This window comes from Dermacentor albipictus, unplaced genomic scaffold (genome assembly GCF_038994185.2).
Source record: "Dermacentor albipictus isolate Rhodes 1998 colony unplaced genomic scaffold, USDA_Dalb.pri_finalv2 scaffold_28, whole genome shotgun sequence".
Taxonomy (NCBI): Eukaryota; Metazoa; Arthropoda; class Arachnida; order Ixodida; family Ixodidae; genus Dermacentor; species Dermacentor albipictus.
Genome location: NW_027225582.1, coordinates 2,146,784 through 2,162,722, shown reverse-complemented (window position 1 = coordinate 2,162,722; position 15,939 = coordinate 2,146,784). Strand labels below are relative to the sequence as shown.

General features: G+C 48.0%; 1 protein-coding gene and 1 pseudogene across 1 annotated transcript in view; one reads left to right on the top strand and one right to left on the bottom strand.

The window, feature by feature from the left end:
• LOC139052613 (putative phospholipase B-like 2) overlaps positions 1-12,757 on the bottom strand; it is a 218,882-nt gene extending 206,125 nt beyond the window's left edge. Inside the window, exon 1 of the mRNA XM_070529684.1 lies at positions 12,732-12,757. The gene's annotated coding sequence lies outside the window, so the exon portion shown is untranslated. The remainder of the gene's footprint in view (positions 1-12,731) is intronic.
• On the top strand, positions 7,627-11,850 carry LOC135900370 (uncharacterized; annotated as a pseudogene).
• Positions 12,758-15,939: the final 3,182 nt, after the last annotated feature.

The window sequence follows — 15,939 nt, the reverse complement described above, 5'->3', positions numbered from 1 at the left end:
TTTCAATAAATGTTTACGTGAGGAATGACCCCAGTAATATACACGCAAAAAATATTATTTGGGGGGTTGTACATGCCAGAACTACGATCTCATAATGAGGCACGCCGTGTGGGGGGACTGCAGATTCATTTCGACCACCTGGAATTCTTTAAAGGAAACTAAATGCACGTTACACAGGCACTTCTGCATTTCGCCCCCATCGAAATGCCACCGACGCGGCCAGGACGTACATGCAAAATTAGTGAAGGCCTAGAGCGCTGCGTGCTCAAATAATGCTTAGTGCAAGCTCAAAGTGAAATAGGATGACTAAAACGGCACTATTGACACGCAGAGCAATATACATTCCGCATATCGTTATTCGTATAACACATTTGTTGCTATGTATTGCGTCTGTTGTTCTTTATTTGATTTCTAAACAAATAAAAATCTACTCTAGTGGCTTTTATTAAGCTATATGCTATGCAGCACAAAAAAAAAACATGGTCACTATTTTTCCTGTCGCACATAGCATTTAGAGGGTTTATAGCGGTCTTTAGAACGAACAATATTCGCCGGACATTTGTTGGTCGTATGTCGGTAGAAGTGAACATGGTCTGTCTTCTCAAGGCCACAAAAGTACAATTATTCACCATGGGCGTACAGTTTTTCGCCTCTCAAATAATGCGACGGCTCACTTATTCGAAAATTTATGTGGCGCCTTTCATAAACGTTGGTGTTGCGTTGCAAACTCAAGTGTGTGGGCGTTGGTTAAGGACTGCGTCTCTTTAAGGCTAAATTACGTTATCATCGGTGTCTTACATATGAGGCATTCACTTGCGGTGCTCGGAAAGTGTCCAGTTAGGCTCACCGATTTTTAATGCCGGGCCAAGTTAAGGCTGGCTGGGCTAAATAGAATTACCATATAAATAAACAAGCTCGACCAGCTAAACTTCATGAGACAAGGAACAAATGGAAGGGATCATGCCACTAAAGTTTCGAGCTTGAATTCTGCAGTTCATTTATTGCTACGCGTCCCACAGCAAACTGAAATACTTGAGTGAATTCGGTGTTTTGGAAGATATTTTTTTTTGCCAGTTTTACATCGTAATTGAACAGTAAAACACCATGGCAACACTGTCTATGACGAAATGAAATCGCACCCCCAGAACGGCTCCCTCGTAATAAGCGAAGCCACTCTCGAAGGCCGTGCTTCAGTAACTGCAAAAACCGAAAGCAATTGGAGGAGCCGTAAATACGTCATGGTCTCCATGCGTCGGTTATTCTTTTGCATGTGCGTTTTGGCGGCCAGGCCAATTTAGTCTCCGCAGGCGTTTTCTGGTTTGTGCTATTTTTATAGCGCGAGTAAAGGAATTGCGGGCGCAATTCAACGACGGCGCCCTTGCTTCGCTCTTGAGTGCCAGAGTATGTGCAGTAAGACAGTTTATGTGGTTTCAGACTGATACGGAGCAGACGACACAGTGGTGGTCTTGAACCTCCCTGACGTCACACAATCCATGCCAAAATGGCGGTTACTGTCGGAGCGAGGGGCATAGAGGAAGCGATTTCAAACTGAAATTTCAACTTATAATGCCTGTGGAGAACCCAGCTTTTTTTTGTGGGTATGACCATATTGGGTCCTCTGCTCTGAATTTCAATGATGAACTGAAAATAGTGGGATGACCATGACTAGAGCTTTAAATGTCTACCTATAAAGGACGATGGAACAAACCAACTATTTCGTTCAACCTGCAGTATCGGAGATTGCCAAATCCGTAAGCAATAGGTTCAGTCGCGAAATTGTAAATGCAAAAAGAAACAAAAAAACAAATTCTGTGGTTTTATGTGCGAAAACCACGATATGATCAGACACGTAGTAGTGAAGGACTCCGGATAAATTTTGACCAGCTGGGATCCCTAAACGTGTACGTAATTCAAAGTACTCGAGAGTTTTCTTTTTTTGTATTTCGCCCCCACAGAATTACATCCGTCGCGAGTGGGACCAAATTCCCTATCTTGAGCTTAGCAGCGCAATGCCACAGCCACTAAGCAACGACGGTGGGCAACTTGCAAACTTTTAGGACATTGTTAACGTTCACTTGCATTCGCCTTGTTATAGCGTGACGTCGCATATCACTGCGCAAGTGTGCGCATTTCTTTTGTAGGGATCACGTGATTCCTTGTATATATATATATATACATATATTGTCACGGCTCACTGGAGACAAGAAAGGAGAGCGGTATTTATTCGAGAGAGTTAGGGCAAGCGCTCAGGCCAGGCTTCTTCTTCTCTAGCGCCTCGCTTGCACAGATGAGGTCGTCGTCTTTTTCGTCAACGTGGTCGGGCACTGATGGCGTCGCGGCATTTGCCCTCCTCCAGAAAGAGCATCGTCCCGATGCTCGGCGGGTAGCATCTGGTGTCCAGCAAACCAGAGCGTGTCCATGTCACTCAGAAATATACGGTTTCATGCGCACCACGTGCACAGTCTCAGGCAGGTCCTGACGGCGCCTCGAGCAGGATGGGCTGTCAGGAACGACTTCATAGTTGACGTCGCTAAGGCGTCGTAAAACCTTGTACGGTCCGAAGTATCGTCGCAGAAGTTTCTCCGCGAGGCCTCGGCGGCGTACTGGAGCCCAAACCCACACTCTTTGCCCGGGTTGGTAGACGACGCATCGATGGTGTTCATTGTAACGTTGGGCATCACGGTCTTGCTGGCTAGCTATGCGAACGCGCGCGAGCTGTCTTGCTTCTTCAGCGCGCTCTGTAAAATCTGCGGCGTCAGTCTCGGAATCGCTGAAGTCATGAGGAAGCATAGCATCCAGCATTGCAGTCACTTCTCGACCGTGGAGGAGACTGAATGGCGTCATTCTTGTTGTTTCTTGCCGAGCCGTATTATAAGCAAACGTTACGTAGGGTAATATTTGGTCCCAGTTCTTGTGTTCCACATCGACATACATGCACAGCATGTCTGCGAGAGTCTTGTTGAGGCGCTCCGTAAGTCCATTGCTTTGCGGGTGATAGGCTGTCGTCCTTCTGTGTGCCGTGCCACTGAGGGTGAGTACAGTTCGCAAAAGTTCAGCCGTGAACGCGGTTCCCCTGTCGGTTACGATGACCGCTGGAGCACCGTGCCTCAGGACGACGTTTTCGATGAAGAACTGTGCTGCCTCGGCTGCTGTGCTGCTAGGAAGTGCCTTGGTTTCAGCATATCGCGTAAGGTAATCTGTCGCGACTATGATCCATTTATTTCCGGCAGCAGATATTGGGAATGGGCCCAAAAGGTCCATCCCAATTTGTGCAAACGGTGTTGCAGGCACTGGAACGGGATGTAATAGTCCGGCAGGTTTCGTAGGTGGCACTTTTCGCCGCTGACAGTCAAGGCACGTTCGAACGTAGTGCTTCACCTGTGCTGCGAGCCGTGGCCAGTAATACTTCTTTTTGATCCGTGCTAATGTTCTTGTGTAGCCTAAGTGACCTGAGGTAGCTTCGTCGTGACAGGCCTGCAAAATTTCATTGCGGAGTGTTTTAGGGACGACGAGTAGATATTTCTTCCATGTTGAAGAGAAGTTCCTCCTAAAAAGAACACTGTTGCGTAGGCAGAATGATGACAGGTGCCTCGAGAACAATCTGGGCTTGTTTGTGGTGCGGCCTTCTAAGAAATCAATTAGTGACGCGAGCTCCTGGTCCTCTTGCTGTTGTTGAGAGATGGTGGCCGCATCAACAACTCCCAAAAAGCCAGTGGATTCGTCATCATCTCCGCCGGACGACTCGATCGGCGATCTGGAAAGGCAATCAGCGTCTAAGTGCTGCCTTCCCGATTTATAGACCACCGTCATGTCGTACTCTTGAAGCCGTAGGCTCCAGCGTGCCAAACGTGCAGATGGATCTTTCATGTTGGTCAACCAACAGAGAGAATGGTGGTCACTTATAACTTGAAATGGGCGGCCGTATATGTACGGACGGAACTTGGTAACTGCCCATACTACAGCCAAGCATTCCTTCTCTGTGGTGGAGTAGTTCGACTCGGCACGTGACAATGTTCTACTCGCGTAAGCGATGACTCGCTCAGCGCCGTCTTGCCGTTGAACAAGGACGGCGCCTAAACCTACGTTGCTGGCATCGGTGTGGATCATTGTCGGCGCATCCACGTCAAAGTGGGCAAGAACAGGCGGAGTTTGTAGACGGTGCCGCAACTCGTTAAATGCCGCCTCCTGCTCCTCGCCCCACTTAAACGTGACATCTTCTCTGGTTAAGCAGGTAAGCGGTGAGGCGATGCGTGCAAAACCCGCAATAAATCGCCGGTAATATGCGCATAGGCCCAGGAAGCGTCTGACTGCCTTTTTGTCTGTAGGCCTTGAAAACTTTGCGACGGCTGCGATTTTCTCAGGATCAGGTCTGACACCTGTGTGACTTACTACGTGGCCCAAGAACTGTAGTTCTTCATATCCAAAGTGGCACTTTTCAGGTTTTAAGGTAAGCCCAGCGGACCGTATGGCTTGAAGAACCGACCGTAGCCGTCTGAGATGTTCATCAAATGTGGCAGGATAAACAATGACATCATCTAGGTAGACTAAGCAAGTCTTCCACTTAAGGTCTGAGAGTACAGTATCCATTAGTCTTTGGAACGTGGCTGGCGCGGAACACAAACCAAAAGGGAGAACTTTGAATTCATAGAGCCCATCAGGCGTTACAAATGCAGTCTTTTCGCGATCCCGCTCATCGACCTCTATTTGCCAGTATCCACTTTTTAAGTCCATCGATGAGAAGTACCGTGCATGCCGTAGCCTGTCGAGGGAATCGTCGATGCGTGGTAAGGGATACACATCTTTTTTTGTAATCCGATTGAGCTTGCGATAATCGATACAAAACCGCAGGCTACCATCCTTCTTCTTAACGAGTACCACGGGCGATGCCCAAGGGCTTTTTGACGGCTGGATGACATCATCTTCTAGCATTTGCTTGACTTGCCGCTGTATTGCTTCACGCTCTTTCTCAGCCACGCGATACGGATGCTGTCGGATGGGTATTGCTGTTTCCTCCGTAATGATGCGGTGTTTCGTCAGTGGTGTTTGACGCACTCAGGACGTTGTAGAGAAGCAGTCCTTAAAATCGGCAAGCAGTTCCCTGAGACTTTGCTTCTCTTGCGGCGCTAAACCTTGGTCAACGTCGACGACGGGTGCATGTGGCATCGTATCGGTGGTCGATTCTTCCTTTACAGCAAAGCAGTGTTGAACGTGGTCAATTTCATCAAAGTATGCCACAGCGGTGCCTTTACTGATGTGACGGCGTTCATTGGTAAAATTTGTCAGAAGTATCTCTGTGCGACCACCGATTAGGCTGACAATACCGCGAGCGATGGCAACACCTTGGTGGAACAGAAGTGCAGTTAGTTGTTCGGCTACGCCGTCCTTGTCAAACTGTTCTCCGCAACTGACGGAGACAAGACTGCATGATAGTGGTGGTATGCAGACGTCGTCGTCGGCGACACGTAACGATGTACGTTGGCGCTCTTCGTCGTGGCTCGTCTCTGTACTAGTTGACAAGGTTATCTCGCCATCCCGTATGTTAACGACGGCACCGTACTCCCTCAAGAAGTCCATTCCAAGGATGAGTGATCTGCAGCACTCTTTTAAGATCATAAAAGTGGCGACAAAAGCTGTATTTCCTATCTGGAGTCGTGCAGTACATTTTCCTGTAGGTGTCATTATCTGGCCCCCGGCAGTTCGAATATAAGGGCCCGTCCATTGCATTTTGACTTTCTTAAGCCGGTCTGCCAACTGCTCACTCATTATCGAAAAGTCTGCGCCAGTATCAACTAAAGCTGTCACGTCGTGCCTATCAATCGTTAAAAGTAGGTCGGAACTCACAAATTCGTCGGCGTTCCGATTCTCCGGGCTGCTCTGCTCGTTTCTCTGTAATGTTGGGGGACTTTCGGCGGTTCGACGACTTGCAACCTTCCCCCCGGATGTCGCCGATTTCAGTTTCCCCGCCGTGGGCTTGGAGAGCGGCCTCTTACCACGTCGGCGAAACTGCGACGGTTCGGCGAAGAATAACGCAACGGAGACGGCGAGCGCGACCGGAGATTAGCTGAGCTGCCTTGTTCCCGAGTGGCACTGTCGTCGAAGCGTCGATGTCTCTCAGGAAACTGTCGTGGGGTGGCAGGTGGCATTTCCTGGATGCCACCTTGGCGATGAGGGCAAAAGCGATAAATGTGCCCTGGTTCGCCACATTGAAAACACAATGGTCGGCGATCAGCAGTGCGCCATACGTCGGTCCTGCGAAGCTGGGGTCGCCTGAAATGCTCCCTCTGTATCCAGGCAGCAATAGGTGGCCGCTGGTGGTACTGCTGTACTGGCCCGGTAGAAAGAGGGCGTCGAACAGCGTCCGCGTAGCTGTATGCGCGCGGCTCTAAGCGTGGCTCGGGACACGGTTGAGGGAGTGGCTCAGGTGACGCAAATGCTTGCCGGATTTCTTGGCGGACAACTTCAGCGACCGAAGCAACAGTGAACTCCTTCGGTGTCGCAGTTTGCTTCGCAATCTCCTCGCGCACAATGTCTCTTATTAGTTCACGTAGCGAGGTCTCGTCTGTCGCTGTCGATACTGCGGCTCCCGCAGGCGCATCGTTAGTCAGGCGTTCGTATTGCCGGCAACGCTGCTGCAGCGCCCGCTCGATTGCTGTGGCTTCCTTAATGAACTCGTCTACAGTTGTAGGCGGGTTACGCACGAGACCAGCGAATAGCTGTTCTTTGACGCCGCGCATGAGATGGCTCAGCTTCTTGGAATCAGGCATGTTGGGATCCGCGCGGCGAAACAAACGAGACATGTCCTCGGCAAACATCGAAACACTTTCCTTTGGCTTCTGAATGCGCAACTCGAGAAGGCGTTGTGCATTATCTCGGCGATCAGTGCTTCCGAAGGTGTCAAGTAGCCGACGGCAAAATTCGTCCCACGTTGTCAAATGTGCCTCGCGGTTTTGGAACCACGTCCTTGCGCTACCTTCAAGAGCGAAGTACACATTGGAAAGCTTCTGGTCCGGACGCCACTTATTGACCTTAGCTACGCGTTCGTACTGGTCCAGCCAGTCTTCGGCGTCTTCATACGTGTCACCGTGGAAGCTAGTGGGGACTAGATTGTTTTGAACAGTCACCTGTGTTGGACTTGCAAGCGCCATTTCCTGAGTCGGTGAGGTCGCTGACAACTTGCCTTGGAAGAGGCCGAATTCCGGGCACAGACCTTGCAGGCGGCGGCTTGCGCGGTGCACAGGTGTCTCGACGCGTGGATGATGTCTTGAAGGGCTGGATGCAGGGCTACTCGCAGGAGTCGTCCCTATCATTAGGTGATGATGCGATACCCAGCACCTCCACCAGTGTCACGGCTCACTGGAGACAAGAAAGGAGAGCGGTATTTATTCGAGAGAGTTAGGTCAAGCGCTCAGGCCAGGCTTCTTCTTCTCTAGCGCCTCGCTTGCACAGATGAGGTCGTCGTCTTTTTCGTCAACGTGGTCGGGCGCTGATGGCGTCGCGGCAATATATATATATATATATATATATATATATATATATATATATATATATATATATATATATATATATATATATATAAGTGCACTGTGAAATAAACGGTCATCCTTTTGCTTGTTGGAATGCTGCCTGTTCGCTTTATTACACTGGCGACGAGGGTGGGACCCGCCCGCTTCCACTAGCTCAGTACGGAAGCAGTACCACAGACGATCGGCAGGCGACAGTCATGGAAAGGAAAGCGGCGGCAGCCATGACCCGGAACGGATGAAATCGTCGGTACCGCAGCAACGAGCCAACGCAGTCATCGGGAAAGCGAACCGATAAGTACACAGTCACTTCACTGGAAATGGCGCGACTAGGGAAGCTAGACGAGTACGCCGAGAAGGATCAGAATTTTGAATCCTATTTAGAACACTTCGAGTATTTCGTCACATCAAACGATATCAAAGAATAGAAGAAGCTGGCCGTATTCTTGAGTGTGATAGGACCACGAACGTACGAGGTGCTGAAAAGCTAGCTAGTACCCGCCGTTCCTGGGGATAAATCCTTTCAAGAGGTGACAGTGCTGTTACAGAAGCACTATAGCCCAAGCTGTTCCGTCATCGCTGAACGTTGCAAATTTAACAGGCGAGCCCAAGAAGAACAAGAAAGCGTCGAGGACTTCATAGTGGCCTTAAAGCATTTAGCAAGGAAGTGCGATTTCGGTTTGTTCCTGCAAGACGCACTGCGAGACAGATTAGTGGCAGGCATAAGACGCGAAGAAACGAAACTCGCCTTGTTTGCCGAAGAAATTTTAACCTTTGATAAGGCGTGCAAGCTAGCCTTGGACTGGGAGCAGGCTGCGCGACAAACAGCGTTACTGCAGGCAGAAGGCAAAGAAGCGGTGCTGCATGCCATGGCGATAAGAGGACAGGGAACTGAAAAGAAATGGAAGCTTCGGAAGTTCAAAGATGGCAAGCGAGCCTGCGAAAGATGTAGCAAAACGCATACCGCTAGTGTTTGCTGGTATAAGAATGTGCAGTGTCACAGCTTTTCACAAATTGGACATTTACAAAAGATGTGTCCCAGTAAGCGCAGACAACTAACGACTGCGAACGTGGTGGACTGCTCTGATAGTGACTCTGAATTAGATGTGTACCATGTTATTAATACAGTGCATTCTGGATATGAAGTGCAAGTAAATGTAGAAGGGAAAGATATTTGCATGCAGATGGATACGGGAGCTGCTGTAACCCTAATTCCTGAGAGTGTTAGGCTGAACGCATTTCCTCATGTCAAGTGCGAGCCATCGCGAGTAACGATAAGAACATACACTGGGGAACCCATTCCAGTGAAGGGGCAATGCAACGTTTGCGTTTCCACCGGAATCCAGTCTTTGCGACTGCCAGTTATCATTGTCAAAGATCACGGCAAACAGCTCCCGATGCTGATGGGGCAAAATTGCCTCGAGAGACTTGGACTTGACTGGAAAAGTGTGTTGTCTGTAAATGGAAGCGACGTTAGCAAAGTGAAAGCAGTGAAAGAAAAGTTCCCAGGGGTGTTTTCTAAGCAACCCGGAGTAGTAAAGAACTATGAAGCAAGGATCGTTTTAACTCAGAACTGTACGCCAGTCTTTGGCAAGGCCAGAAACGTTCCATACGCGCTACGAGACAACGTAGAAAGGGAGCTGGAAAAGCTGCAAAAAAGGGGCGTTATACGCCGCGTGAATCAAACCGATTGGGCAACGCCAGTGGTTGTGATTCAGAAAAAAGATGGCTCGCTGAGATTGTGCGGAGATTACAAAGTAACAATTAACCCCGTGCTAAAGACCGACCACTACCCATTGCCTCGACCGGAGGACTTGTACTCTGCCATAGCGGGTGGCAAGGTGTTTTGTGTGTTGGATCTTTCATCCGCGTATTAGCAGATTCCGCTTACTTCCGAGTCCAGACCACTGCTAACCATTAATACGCATATAGGACTTTTCGAGTTCCAGCGCTTACCGTTTGGGGTAGCCAGAGCGCCCGCCATGTTTCAGTCATTCATGAACGAGGTGCTCAAGGGCATACCGCGCGTGGGATGTTACATAGATGACGTCATTGTGTCGGGAAAAAACGTCACAGACTGCCAAAAGACGTTGGAACTAGTCTTGCAGCGGCCTAATGATTACAACGTGACTTTGAAAGAAGAAAAGTGTCGTTTTTTTTTAGAACACTGTGACTTATCTAGGTCACACTGTGTGCGCAGACGGTATCTATCCCACGGAAAAAAAGATAAAGGCGGTCACGGAAGCGCCAGAGCCCACTTGCCAAACTGAGCTAAAGGCTCATCTAGGCATGCTAAACTTTTACGCAAAGTTTTTAAGCAACATTGCCTGCATGGCAGAACCATTGTATCGTCTGTTGCGCAAGGGCGAAAAGTGTTTGAGGACCCGGGAGTGTAGCGAAGCTTTTGCTGCTACGAAGCAGTTACTTATCAAGAGTACTGTGCTCACTTTTTACGACGTAGCGAAACCAATTGCTCTGTCCTGTGATGAATCGTCGTATGGGTTGGGTGCTGTTCTTTTTCATGAGACTGCAGAGGGACAAGAGAGACCAGTGGCGTTTGCATCCAGAACACTTACATCAGCTGAGAAGAACTATGCTCAGGGTGAGCGGGAAGCATGAGCACTGATGTTTGGGTTAAACAAACTTCACCGCTACTTGTATGGAACAGAGTTCACTATTTACACAGACCATCAGCCACTGCTAGGAATATTAGGCCAAGACAAATCGGTGCCTCCACTCGCTGCAGCTCGAATGCAAAGATGGGCAATTACTTTGGCAGCGTACAGATATAAACTAAGATATCGGAAAGGAAGGAACGTTGAAGTGGCTGATGCCTTGTCCAGGCTACCACGGCCTATTGTTGCGGCCGACGAGCCTCCCGAGTGTCTCTTGCTTTTTGACAGCATGCCATTAAAATTCGATGACGTGGCTAAAGCTACCAGACGTGATCCCACCTAGTCTCGCGTGACGCACTTCATTCTAAATGGTTGGCCTTCGCAGAACTCCGAAGAGTTGAGACCATTTTATTCACGTCGCGATGAGCTATCAGTAGAGCAAGAATGCATAACATGGGGTTCAAGGGTGATCATACCTGATAAGCTTCGGCTAATCGTCTTGCGTCAATTACATGAAGACCACCCGGGAGCTAGCCGCATGAAAGCGCTAGCAATAATTTGTGTGGTGGCCGGGTCTCGACCTTTCGATTGAGAGCTACGTTCGACAGTGTCGGGTGTGTCAGGCCGTTCAGAACGCGGCTTCACCGGTTCCTTTGCAACCATGGAATTATCCCACAAAACCCTGGCAACGCGTACACGTCGACTATGCGGCAAAAGGCTGCCAGGCGTTGGTAGTCCTCATCGACGTGTTCTCGAAATGGATCGAGGTCTGGCCTGTGTCATCAACTACTGCTAGCAAAACCATTGAGAAGTTACGTAGCGTGTTCGCCGCTTACGGTATGCCAGAGGTGCTTGTGAGTGATAATGGACCACAGTTCATTTCTGAAGAATTCTCAACGTTCTGGAGTGTGAACGGTGTAAGGCATGTTAAGACGCCGCCGTATCATGCGGCTTCTAACGGAGCGGCCTAGCGTTTAGTGCAGACAACCAAACAAGCCCTATTGAAGCAGGTCTTACATGATGAACTTAGCTGTAAGAAGCATTCCTTCTTGGAGTGTTTGGACAGCTATCTTATGAGTTATCGGAATACTCCACACAGTACGACTGGCCAGACTCCGGCAGAATTGTTTTTGAAAAGACAGCCACGGGTGAAGCTCTCTCTGCTGAAACCAGATTTTACGTGCTCCATGCGGGAGCAGCAACAGCGCTTGAAAGAACACAATGATGTGTCGCGTGGGGTTCCGCGATGTTTTGCTGTGGGGGACGCTGTATGGGTGAAAACTGTGCGAGGTGAAAGAGTGTCGTGGGACGATGGTGTCGTTACGCAGGTTGTTAGTCCCGTTACCTATCTGGTGAAAGTATCGCAGGCGGTGCGATTTACGCATGCGGACCACATCAGAGCCCGCTACGCAAGCCCGGGTTCCTCAAGCTCCTCGCCAGTACAAACTGCTCCTACAGCCTCGGAAGACGCAGCTCATCCGTCTGTTCCGATGTCTAGTGAGCCAGTTGCCACGCCACCTCTCGCGGTTCCAGGCGTGAGTGAGTCTGCAAATCATCAGCTTCCAGTATCTCAATCACCCAAGCCCGGAACAGCTGCCCCCGGCTCTTCGAACCAGCCAGACCCTGCATCTACAGCCGAGCTGCAAACTCTTGGTCGTAGTGCACGTGTGCGACATCCCCCGAACAGATACCAATGCAGTGACTTTCGGAATTAATGTAAGGGGGAAGAAGTGTTATAGCGTGACGTCGCATATCACTGCGCAGCAAGTGCGCGCATTTCTTTTGTACGGATCACGTGATCCCTTGTATTTATATATAAGTGCACTGTGAAATAAACGGTCATCCTTTGGTTGTTGGAATGCTGCCTGTTCGCTTTATTACACACCTGAATAGGAGTTCTCAAAATGATACTATAATAAACCTTGACACTCGTTAATGTAGTCATTCGTTTCGGTTCAGATGAGGCTTTTTCAAGGTGAGAAAAACGCTTGAATCGCTGCAACATCTCTCGACTGATTGATCGATAAATGAATTGATTGATTCAGCACTTCCTTGTATTCAAAGTCTCGAAGCAACGCGCCCATTACGAGACGTGACAGTAGAGCGTTCCAGATTATCTTTTACAACATAGATGTCATGCGAGGCCCTTAAATATAAGTGCACGAGCATTATTTCATTCCATCTCCGTTGGATTGCGGCCGCCATGACAGAAATCACCAGTCGCGGCATCGTTTTCACCAACAGTACGCCATGAGCAGAGAAAGAGCATCAAACTATGGTCATAGGGCTTTCATGGGTTAGTAAGAAGTGGAAGCGGTGGAACGCGATAGAGAACGTTTTCAGAGTTCATAGCGATGTCAGTGGTAGAATTTCTTTTAGTAAGCGGGATATAATATAACTTTAGCACAAAAATTTAAGCCCATCTCACTTGGATGGTGGTTTGTAGCATGCGGATACATGTCTTTTCGCTACATCAGACGTAGTTCACTTACGTGAGGTCGAATTCCTAAAGTTGAAAAACTCTGCTACTCTGCGAAACTAAGTTCAGTGCTAGTGATATCACGACAAAATGCAAAGGAAAAGATCCACGAAATACCTTTGACGCAGGAAGGAAACACACCGGGCGGCTGCACTAAGCTATAGAAAATACAGATATTTATGACGGCCGTAAAGGCAGCACTAATCTATTTGGCGCTGGATAAATTCGGCCTATTGTTCCACGAGCAGTTCGTTGATTGCGCGCTATTGATAAGCCTGTCACAGGGATATTTCCTCACCCACCGGGGTCGCTTAGTTGCTGTTGTGTTGGGTTGCTAAGCACGAGGTCGCGCGATTGTATCCCAGCCACAGCGGCCGCATTTATATGGGGCGGAATGTGAAAACACCCGTGGTACTTATTATTTATTTTTTTATTTTGTTTTCAAGTACTGTTGGCCATCTTGGCCGTAACAGGGTGGGTACAGCAACTTTGCACATAGCGAAAAAAATGTTAACACCTTACAAACGTACATAGGACATGAAGCAATGAATGTCGGAAATACAATGCAAAACAAATAACGAAATACAAATACAATATTTTGGCTAAGAAATACATGTTTGTAACATTGTGACCGTGATATCAGAAGCAGCATAAAAGAAGGAGAATTGTATGTATTTCTAGAATAGTGTGGCAATGTTTGCACGGCGCTACTAAGATTCAAATTCATAAAAAAATTTTAACGCCTTCCTCAAAGATTTTAATGCTACTCGACTGCAAAACAGACGCCGGCAAACTGTTCCATTCCTTAATAGTTCGCCGAAAAGATTAATAAGCGTACATGTCTTGATATGCTTTTGGAATTGAGAACATGCAATGATTGCTTGATCTAACGTTTCTAGCCTGCCTGGGAGCAAGATAGGGTGTGATTTCAATATTGAAGTGGCTTTTGATAACAAAAAAAAGAAATTTAAGTCTAGCCAACTTCCGCCGTTGAGCCAGTGGAGGCAAATCAAACAACCGAAGAATTTCCGAAACAGAGTCAGTACGGTAATACCGGGAAAAAATGAACCTTGCAGATTTTCTCTGAATCTTCTCAATACGGTTGATTATTCCTGATTGAAATGGATCCCAAATGACACTGGCATACTCTAACGTTGGTCTAATGCAAGTTAAATATGCAAGTAGTTTGACGGGTGTCGTTGCTAGCTTTAATTTTTGGCGAAGGAACCACAACTTTTTTCTTCAGTTCCACAAATTCTGCCGATGTGTGATTTCCAACTTAAGTCTTTCGAAGTTGTTAAACCTTGGTATTTTATCGTTTCAGCTTCGGTTAGAATTGTTGAGTTCATCTCATAATTACACTCAATAACATGCTTTGTTTTGTTTGTAGCTCTGAGCATGACTGATTGAGATTCGGTAATTTTCATTTTACTTTTTGTGGCCAAGACTTCTACAGCTTTAAGTGCTTGACTAAGTTACGCCTGATCGTTTTGGTTATTGATTTCACGATATAATAAATAATCGTCTGCAAATAACCGGATGGTTCTATCATTACTTTTTTTATTTATTCATACTGTCGATCCCATCAGGGATCATAACAGATGAATAAGATGAGCAATATCATTTATGTAAACTAGAAAAAGAAGTTGTCCTAAAATGGATCCCTGTGGAACTCCTGAGGTTATATTTAATTGGTTAGATTTTTTACCATTTATTTTAACGTATTGTGTCCGATCTGTAAGATATGAGCAGATCCACATAACAACATCATAATTTATATTCATTTCCATCAAACTTTTTTATTAATTCGTTATGCACGACCAGATCGAAAGCCTTCGAGTAATCTAAAAATATAACGTCGACCTGCTTTCTATTGTTCAAGGAAGCTGAAAAATCGTTGATCGTTTCTATCAACTGTGTGACAGTCGAAAGGTGCTGTCGAAATCCATGCTGGTTAGGAAAAAAGCTTTCTTGTCTTCAAGGTAGGTATACATTGACTTTGAAACTATCTGTTCAAGCAGTTTGCAGCATACACACGTGAGTGAAATTGTCCGATAGTTTCGAATATGTTGCCTTTCACCAGACTTGTGAACCGGAACCACTGTTGCGACCAGCCAGTCATGTGGGATCCGTTTTTGTTTTAGTGAAGAATCAAAAGTGATCTCTAGATAGTGAGCTACCCATTCCGCATATCTGCGCAGAAAAGCATTTGGTATGCCGTCTGGACCTACATATTTCTTATCGTTAATTTTAAGCAAAAGATCTACAATGCCTTCATGCGAAACATGAATATTAGGCATTGGTGATGTGCACGGGTATTCTAGGATTCTAGGAGTACTTGGATTTAGGTGCACGTGAAAAAAAAAAACATGTGGTTCAAATTCCCGGAGTCCCCTACTACAGCGTGCCTCATTATCGAATGGTGGTTCTGGCACGTAAAAACCCGTACTTTAATTTCTAACATTGCGTCACACATTATTTTTGTGAAGAATGTCGCTGAAGATCGACATTCCGATGCAAAGTATCAGATATCTACGAGTACCTTTCCGTGACACGGGTAAAGGGCCGTTTATAGTCCGACGTAACGCGCGCGCGCGCGCACGCTACGTCACGTCGAAGAAAACGACCCCTCTATAGTCGGGCGCACCGGCGCAGCCAACGTAACCGGCGGCTTCCAACGCGCCCCGATGGGCCCGGCGCCGATATGGCTCCTGAGCCATTCGCGCGTCGAAGTCGGCGGAACTTTAGCACCACAATGCATTGTGCGCAAAGAAAACGGCGCCAACACAATTCCGCAGACGGCTTTTGCGGACGGCGCGCGACTTGGCGAACCTTCTACGCATGCTCCGGAGATAGCAGCCTACGGCGCGCGCGTTTAAGTATAGAGGGGATGGCATGTCGGCTGGCGCAGCGCAACCGACGTAACGTGACTGACCGCGAACGACGCTCGCCCACGCGCCGATAACGTCGGACTATAAACGAGCCTTAAGGAGCCGGTACGGTTCGTCAAACGCTTGGACTAAAATTTCCCCTTCGCTTTTGCCAACCTTAGGCGCACCTTTCGGTGAAGCTTAAAGTAAACGAAACACAGATTACAAGATGTAGATGCACAGATGTAGGCCTACAACGATAGACGTGCATCGTTTCAATATTTAGGAACCGAGTCCAGTGGCGTAGCTAGGTCGTCTGGCACCCGGGGCCCATAGGTCTTCTGTCACCCCCCTCTCCGGGTGTAGCCGGCGGAAAGAGGGGTGTCTTCAGACGTATATGACACCCCCCCCTCATTGGCCCCTTGCACCCGGGGCCCACGGCCCCCCGGCCCCCC